Raw genomic sequence first — 9,339 nt, 5'->3', positions numbered from 1 at the left:
TAAATTCTTGCATCTTATTAATAAGAAATACTAGGGATACACTATGAACAGCAAGAATCTCCATTTCATATATCATTTGCTATTTCCCTATAAGATATTCAGTATGAAATTAATATAAATGAATGATAGGATATACAATTAGAAAATATTAAGGTAAAATAGTTATTTGGGAATTATATAATTAAATATGGAAAAAATAAGTCAACAAAAATATTTTAAAGACAGTATGAGAATCCCACTGGAATATATAATAAAAGTTAAAAAAACACTTTATATCAGAGTATGATAATGTGTAATCATACATAGCCAAGTATAACTTGTCTAAAAATAATGGAACTATAATTCCAGCTCCTAGAACACTGACTGCCTCATATTATTAAATTAATTTGTCAATACTAGTTGAGTAAATGATTGATATGAACCTTCACTCTGCTCCCAGCATGCACAAACCTACTTCTGGCTCCTTCAGAGCTATGGACGAGAAAAAATGCAGCTAGGACCTCTCACTGAGCTACATTTTACAGTTCCAGTTTAGTTCAAAATCTTAAGTATGTAACTCTCTTCTCTTACCTGGGTATTTTGTGGGGTTTCCAGACACTTTACATAGCTAATTGTACTCTACAACATTCTATGATTTTAATAATGTCATGTCATATTGATCTCTCAAAACACCCCCAAATCCTAAGCTCCAACTGAAGAGTAAAGAAAACACTATAAGATTCAGAGGAACAGGGAGCAGTTGTCCAAAGCAGTCGTGTCATGACAAACATCTACCAGACACTTGGTGGTAGACATGGGAGTAGAACCCAGGTTCCCATTTCACAGTTCTGGTTCCTTAAACTCTAATTAAATGACAAAATACCATTTTGTTATATGAAATAATTACTAAAGTTGGCTACAATTGATAATTCTATTTTAATAATCATCTATTGGTCTTTGTTTTCTCCATTTTTTAAAAAGAAAAAGAAAACAATCCAGTCACATAGAAATATAAGTGATAATTACAACTAGAAAAGAAATACAGTTTTATTTCTTTACAATATCTTTAATCAGTACTATCTTTTAAATATTTTATCTTTGAGTCCTAGTCAGTGAATCAACCTATGTAATGCTATTTACCCTCTTTGATCATGAAGTTTTTCTCTTCAGTAGAGTAATGAAATTTCTAATTAAGAATACCTCCAGCTTGAGGGAAAGACAATAATAAAATTTACTCCTTAGATACTTTATGCATAAAATACACCATTAGACTCTGGAAAAATGACTTGCTTCCTTCAGTCTAGCAGGTTGTTATTTAGTAATGTATCTTAAACACTTATTTTTTCTCACTCTGTGGCATATATTTTTATTTTAAACTAGAGGCCCAGTGCATGAATTCATGCACTGGTGGGGTCTGGCCCACCCAGCCCCAATCAGGGTGGATTGGGGCCAGGCCTGTCAAGAGGAAGAGACTGCGGGAGGTTGGCCTGCCAGCCCACCCTGATTGGGGCCCAATCAGGGCCGGGCCGGCTGAGGGGAGGGGCTGTGGGCAATTGGCCAGTGGGCCCCGGCCCCAATTGGGATGGGGGGATGATTGGGGGTAGGGCCAAGCGTGAGGAGGGGCTGTGGGGGCCAATTGGGGTGGGGCAGGCTGATCAAGGGTGAGGCTGGCCAGGGGGGAAGGGCCATGGTGGGGTGTTGCCCCGCCACCCACCCTCGATCGGGGTGGGAGAGGCCAATCAGGGGTGGGGCCAGCTGGCAGGAAGAGCCCTGGGAGGTTGGCCAGTTGGCCCCACCCCCGATCGGGTCAGTTTGCTGGCCGCAGTGATGTCATAGTGACCAGTTGTTAAGGTCCTTACAGTCGTTACGGCATTCCAGTCGCTGGCTTTTTATATGTATAGATATTTTTTATTGGTTTGTTTTATTAGGTGGTTTTATCACCTATTAAATCTATCTGCTGTGTTTCTAGTTAACATTTTTATTTATTTTTTTCTTTATTGATTAAGGTATTACATATATGTCCTTATCCTCCCATTGCCCCTCACCCCCCCCCCCCCACTAATGCCTCTTGGCCTTCCTTATGTCCTCTTTAGAATACTATCTGTTTAGGTTCGTAATTTCTTTATGGTCATCTTTATATCCTCCATTTACATATATGGCCCAAAGAAGTTGAGTAGCATGTCCATGGTCTCACAGCTCCTAAGGGATAGTCTGGAGTTTGGAGGCTCACACAGGACAATCTAATTCTGGGGTCCTTACATGTTTCCATTACCTAGCAAAACACCAGAAGAGAATAATGATAGAGTTTAATAGTATAACACAGGGAGACACTAAATTATCATATACTAGAGGCCCAGTGCACAAAATTCATTCACTTGGTAGGGGGGGTCTCTCAGCCCAGATTGCGAGAGGGCGCAGGCCAGGCCGAGAGACCCCACCGGTGCACTATCAGGCTGGGGAGGGACACGGGAAGTTGGCCAGCCAGGGAGGGGCCATGGGAGGTCTCCAGGGCATGTCTGGCACATCTCGCTCAGTCCTGATTAGCTGGACTCCAGCAGCAAGCTAACCTACAGATCAGAACATCTGCCTCCTGGTGGTCAGTGCATGTCATAGTGAGCAGTTGAGTGGCCTTAGCATATCATTAGCATATTATGCTTTGATTGGTTGAACGGATGACTGAACACTTAGCATATTAGGCTTTTATTATATAGGATATGTACATATGTAATATTATAATTACACTGACATTAGCGCTTACTACCATTCTCATTGCAAATATTTATATTCTATTCAAATAACTTCTTTTCCCTTAGATTCTTTTCAACTGATTACAAGTAGGTGGATCAAAAAGTATTCATTGTTTTATTAATCTTGTTTGTTTTACTTTTCAAAAAATTACTTTTACTTTTTAGACATTTAGATTTGCTTTTAGGTATTCACATTTCTTTTACTTTTCAAAAAAGAGATTTAAAGATAAGTATTCCAGGGTGGCTTATTCTTGTTTTAACTGAGGGGATTTTGTAACAACTTTGTAAACTAGTTACCCTCCTGCTCTTTATTCTGCTGTGACTGCCAGAGCCATTGTTGCCTTTGGTATTTTTGACCTCTGTAAAGAGCCTCTGAATACTAAATTCCATATCTACTCTCAGAGGTACATTTGTTCAAACCTTTTCCAAAGCCAGAAATATGACTATGAAATATGACTTTTAGTCTTATTATTCTAATATTTACTCTATTACAATAATTGAAAATCAGTTATAATTTCCTAGAAAACCTTAACTCACTTTAATTTTCTCTAGAATCTTTTAGCAGTGGAGATCCAGTGGATTTTTACCCTCTGCTTCTATTCCTGGAACTCAATAAATGTCTCTTCCTTTCTGACTTCCTGAACCCATCCTGACTTTCCCCATGCTCACAAATTGCTCATGCAAAGTAAGTACTCTTTCATTTTGCTCTATGTTGCAACATCTTTGCTCAATGGAAGATTTAATGCTGGCCATATATACAGGATGGGAAGCCAGTGCTGGGTATTATGGGCTGCATTATACCCTTCTCCCCACCAAATTTCATATGTTGGAGTTCCAAGTCCCATTACTACAGAATGTGACCCTATTTGGAGATAGTCATTAAACAGTTAATTAATTTAAAATGAGGCCTTTAAGGTGGGCCCTAATGCAATATGACTGGTATTCTATAAACAGAGGAAATTGTCACAGGAGATAAAAAGTCATCTGAAAGCCAAGCAGAGAGACCTCAGAAGAAACCAACCTTGCCAATACCTTGAATTTAAACCTCTATCCTCCAAATTTGTGAGATTTTTTTCCCCCCCGGTAGCAGGACTCTAATTGAACAAGCAAATCTCATGTCGTCATGTCACTCCTCCAACTCCTTCTTCTCATCTTTCTTCTCCTGTGCTGTTGTTGGGGCAGAACCAGCAGCAGGAGCTGCAGACCCCTGGGGTGGTGGAGAAGGCCACAGCTGGCCAGTTTGCTAACAGCCTGGTCAATGACATCGATGTTTTTCCCTTCAGCTCACTGATGACCTTGTTGAGCTGGTCCTCTTCTGCCTTGATGCTTATGCTGTCCAGGATCTCCTTGATGTCCTTGGTGCTTGAGGAGGCATTGACCTGGAGGGCAGCCAGCAGGTAGGAGGCAGCATAACACATCTGGAGGGCAAGGGCGGTGGAGAAGCCTCACACATGGGACTTGGGCATAGGCAGTAAAAGCATCCAGTATCTGGTACCTTGTTAGGGCAACTCTAGCACACTTACTCCATTGAGAGAAGAGAAACACGATCCTTTCAGAGTAATAGTCCTGCCTCGCTCCTTATTAAAGGACCACAATATAAATGGTAGCGCACGTGTTGGTCCTCTCATCAACACTCACCAAATTATAAACCTCTGCAGTAGCTAGCATTCATGTTAATGACTGTTAGCAATTTCCTCACAAACTGAACACGTGAAAAGAGGTCAAAGTGAAAATAAAGAACTTGAAGTTTTCTCACTCAATTTTCAATTGTCCGTCTCTTGACTTTATCTCCAACAATTCTCATTTAAATTAAGAATAACAATGGCCCTTAAAATGCTAGTACTTTTGCAATGCAGGAGGATAAACTAGTGGTTTAAGTATATTCATTGTGATGTGACCACATCTGTGGATCCCCATGACACCTGGAAAACAAACAAAAACTCTTTGTATGTAGCTCCTTATATGTGTTATGTTTGTGGTGTTCTTCTGCTACTTTTCACAAGTGCCTTGTAAATGTCACAGTCTAGGGGAGTCATGCAGGCAGGGAAAGGGGAACGGAGAAAAGAAAATTAGGCCTACAGGGACACTGGTTCTGATATTTCAAATTGAGTCTACAACTTGAAAAGTCCAATAATTCTTACTGTCACATTACCCTAGGTGAGAAAAGTTATTATAGTTTATTTACTGAATTGATGGAGAAACAATAAGATCTCATTGCTTCAATTAAATATGTGGCAAGTTTAATTCTTAGCTGTTTTTCCCCCTTTCATGATAAGTAACAAGTAGTATTATGTTAGATATCCTAAAACTGAACGGTACTCAAATATGTTATAAGGAGTTCAGGAATTCATGCTAGCCACATTGGTTTTAAAATAAAGAAGCAAAAATAAAGCAGAGACAAAGACAGAAATAAAACAAAGACATAAATAAAGACAAATGCAGTTCCATCAATTTAAACAGAATATCTCATACATGTAATAAAATATTAAATAATAACAGACTGTATTAAGAGAACACTAATATAAACAGCTGATTATTATGGCACATTGTAAACATGTTATTTCAGAAAGAAAACATGCTTATATATTTTAGTAAAATAGATGTGTTTTGAAGGTATGCTAAAAGATGTGTGGTTTTTGTACTAGAAAATATTTGTTACTAACATATTTAAATGTATCTAAAACTATCTACATATTAAGGTTGTTATGTTGTTGTTGTTTTGAAATAGAAACCAATAGGAAATAAATTGTTTTATTGTTTAAAATAATGATAGGCAAAAAAAAATATTCTTAATAAATAAAATTAGTTTAAAAATCTAGACATGTGTCATGTAAAACAAATGTTAATATTACTGGTTATATTTAATATATCAAAAGAGATAAAAATAAGAATAAAAACAAATACACACCAAATAGCTTTTATTTGATAGGTATTTATTTTTTATTTTTTAATATAGTTGTTTTTTTTTTTTAATTTCAGAGAGGAAGAGAAAGGGGGAGAGAGAGAAGCATCAATGATGAGAGAGAATCATTGATTGGCTGCCTCCTGCATGCCCCCTCTCACAGTCCGGGAGCCCTCAGGGGTGGAAGACAAGCTGGCGATTAGGGGAAGGAGACACCTCATCACACCTCTGCTGCTGCCACTGCCAGCAGTGCAAGCCTCGGCCGGCCCTGGTTACCTGCACCTCGGGGGGCCCTGGGCGGCTGGGCAGCTGACATCCAAGGCTTAACTGCACCTTGGGACTCAGCTGGGAAGCCACCATCCGAGGCTTGCCTGCACCTTGAGCCAGTCCTGGGCGGCTGGGGGGCTGACAAGATTGGGGGACTCCAGAGGCAGGCACACAGCAAGGCCGGACCTGCCTGGGGGCGGGCCCAGCCTTGCTGTGCACCTGCCACCCCGGTGGGGCTGAGGGAACTGGGCACCACTATCTTGTGGCTGTGGGTGCTGCCATCTTTGAGGGCAGGGCAGTCAATTAGTTTATTCCTTCCTTATTGGCTGTGGGCACTGCCATCCTTGCAACAGTGTGAGGGTCAATTAGCATATTCCCTCTTTATCAGATAGGATAATATCTATTAATTTAGGAAGTGTTTATCAGAAATCTACTTACTATTTGTTAGCTATTAATGTATTTGGTTTCCATTTACCATAATAATAATCATTCAATAAAACCAGCCCAGTAAAATCACATTCTTTTTAAAAAATATATTTTTATTGATTTCAGAGAGGAAGGGAGAAGGAGAGAGGGATAGAAACATCAATGATGAGAGAATCACTGGTCATCTGCCTCCTGCTGATTCAGCCTCTTACTGGAGATTGAGCCTGCAACCCAGGCATGTGCCCTGATAGGGAATGGAACCATGTCCTCCAGGTTCATAGGTCAACACTCAACCATTGAGCAACACTGGCCAGGCTCAAATGACTTGTTAACCCCTGTTGTTGTACTGTGGAGGTAACTTATAATGCCACATAAAATATAAAAATTGATAAACTAATACTTGAGTATTGGGAAAAAAATTATCCATGGAAGCCTCTAATGTTTTAATTTCTTATAGTAATAGCATTCACTCTGTTTAGCCAAGGATAGCACCAGCATATACATATTTTGGAAAAGACTCATATTTCTCTGACTTTCAGTGTAATGTAGTATTACATGATATCATTAAGATAAAAATATTTAAATTAATAGAAATAGCATTAACCTTAGGTTTTCCATATATTATCTTATTTGAACTCTTTGTAAGTTTTTATGTTCAACAAGCACTGCAAAAATGCAATTGAATGGTTTTTCTCAGTCAGTTCAGCTCCATTTCTATTAGTTGGTATCTGAACAGTACTATTCTCATATATGTGGCCCTGCTGATAGGAATGACCTAGCATTGTTACACTCTACCTCTTCAGTTCTCTGTTTATGTGCTCCTATCTGAGATGTATTTAGTGTCAAGTTTCCTTCTAAATGCTCTCCACCTTCTTCATCACACTACTCTACCTAAATCATTTGTGGCTCTACTTTCAATGGTAATTAGTTTTATTCATTTGTTTACATATGAACTGCATAAACACAGAGACTATCATTCCATCTTACTTTATTTTGTTATGTCAGCATCTATCTAAATTCTTGAAAAATATTAGGATTTCAATTTGATATGTATGTGATTGAATTCATGTGTGTGGTGGTTTAGCTACAATTAATCAAATAGTGTATGATAAAGTTATAGCTTGAGTCTAAACATTGTCCATTTTTAAGTTCAGATGTGAATGGGCATGACAAACACATTATGTGGTGGACCATTAGCAGTGTACTTGAAGTTTGAGGAGCACTTGTTTTTATTAATTCAGTAAATATTGAGCACAAGTATGTTAGACAAATAAAGCAACTAAAGTTTTATATCATAAAGTTTACAGTTCCATTGGTATAGACAGGAAATAATCAACACAGCAAATTAGAAAATTATCATATGTAACAAAGTGATATGAGTAAAGACAAAGCAAAAAAAAAAAGGGAAGAAAGAAAGAAAGAAAGAAAGAAAGAAAGAAAGAAAGAAAGAAAGAAAGAAAGAAAGAAAGAAAGAAAGAAAAGCATGGTAAGGGGATATTAGAGTGTAAGCAGGAAAAGGTTGAAACAGAGGAGAATGTAGCATAGAATTTTTTAAAAACATGTTTCCATGAATTTTTAGAGAGAGGAAGGGAGAAGGGTAGAGAGATAGAAAAATTGTTGAGAGAGAAACATCATTTATTGGCCCCTCTCTTTTATACCCCCTACTGGAGATCAAGCTTGCAACAGGGCATGTACCCTGATCAGAATTGACCTTTGTTTTATGAGCCAATGATCTAACCACTGAGCATGCCAGCCAGGGCTAAATCTTATATTTTTAATAAGAGATAAGAGATGAATGTAAAATTGCCATAGATTATCACATCTACTTGTGGAAAATAAATATTAATATAAATATATAAATGTCTCTTGCTATCAGTACACCCTCAAGTCTTAATAAAAAAGAACATATGCACAACAAAGCAGTAAACTTCTAAATGATGGTATGCAAGCAAAAGAAAGGCTATGGATATAGCCAGAATTTTTTTCTAGAGAAACAATGCTTTAAGAATATGTTTTATTTTCATTATTAATATTATTATAAAATGTGCTCTAACTCTAGAGCAATGCTAGAGGTACTTTTAAAAATTATATATATTTCCATCCTATATAATAAAAGCCTAATATGCAAATCGACTGAACTTTGGAATGACTGGTGGAATAACCGGTAGCTATGATGCGCACTGACCACCAGGGGGCAGACACTCAATGCAGGAGCTGCTCCAACCTGTATGCCCCAAGCCAGCCAAGGCAGGTGGCAGCGGTTAGCCCCTCTGGTCGCCCCACAGATCGGCCCTGATCGCTGACCAGGCCTAGGGACCCTACCTGTGCACGAATTTCATGCACCAGGACTCTAGTTTTTAATAAGCAAGAATGCCTTGCTGATAGACAATGATATGAAATTGATCAAACCTCACAATTTTACTAATGCTCTTTTAACTATCAATAAACCTCCATTTTATTAAATTTATTCTGATATTTTTCCAAAAATTAATAAAATAATTGTAAGCAATCCTAATAAGTGTATAAATAGGAATAAAAGTAAAGAATGCAGCTGCTGATAATGATATATGGGAAAATTTTTCATAATGGGTGGGGGGGTTGAACATATTAGTAATATATATTATTTTTTGTTTTATGGTAATTACAGTAAAAATTTTTATATGCAGAAAGTTAGATGTTTAAGCAAGGAGTTATACCTTAGAGATCAGAAAAATCAGTCTGTGAACACAGTCACTTGGTTTCTGATCTGTTTCTACCTGCTCTGTACTCTCATCATGACAAAACACTAGGTGAAGAAAAGAGCATTTTTAATCATAATTTTAACATTGTTGTGAAAAGACATTTTGGATATTTCAAAACAAATAGCAAGTGAAAAGACTGCACTAGACTATTGAACATTTGCAATAAAGTAAAACTCACTTTTAATCAAATGGTCAAAATAATCGGTATATCACCACCAAAGTAACCGACATATATGTGAATCATAATGTAGTTAAGTAGGTACTGGTGGCAGATTTT

The 9,339-nt window shown here is 37.7% G+C and overlaps 1 pseudogene; it reads right to left on the bottom strand.

The window, feature by feature from the left end:
- Nucleotides 1-3,765: 3,765 nt before the first annotated feature.
- On the bottom strand, nucleotides 3,766-4,144 carry LOC102425583 (annotated as a pseudogene).
- Nucleotides 4,145-9,339: the final 5,195 nt, after the last annotated feature.

Source organism: Myotis lucifugus, unplaced genomic scaffold (assembly GCF_000147115.1).
Source record: "Myotis lucifugus unplaced genomic scaffold, Myoluc2.0 scaffold_242, whole genome shotgun sequence".
NCBI lineage: Eukaryota > Metazoa > Chordata > Mammalia > Chiroptera > Vespertilionidae > Myotis > Myotis lucifugus.
Note: the sequence above shows the minus strand (reverse complement) of the source record. Positions and strands in the feature narration are given on the sequence as shown.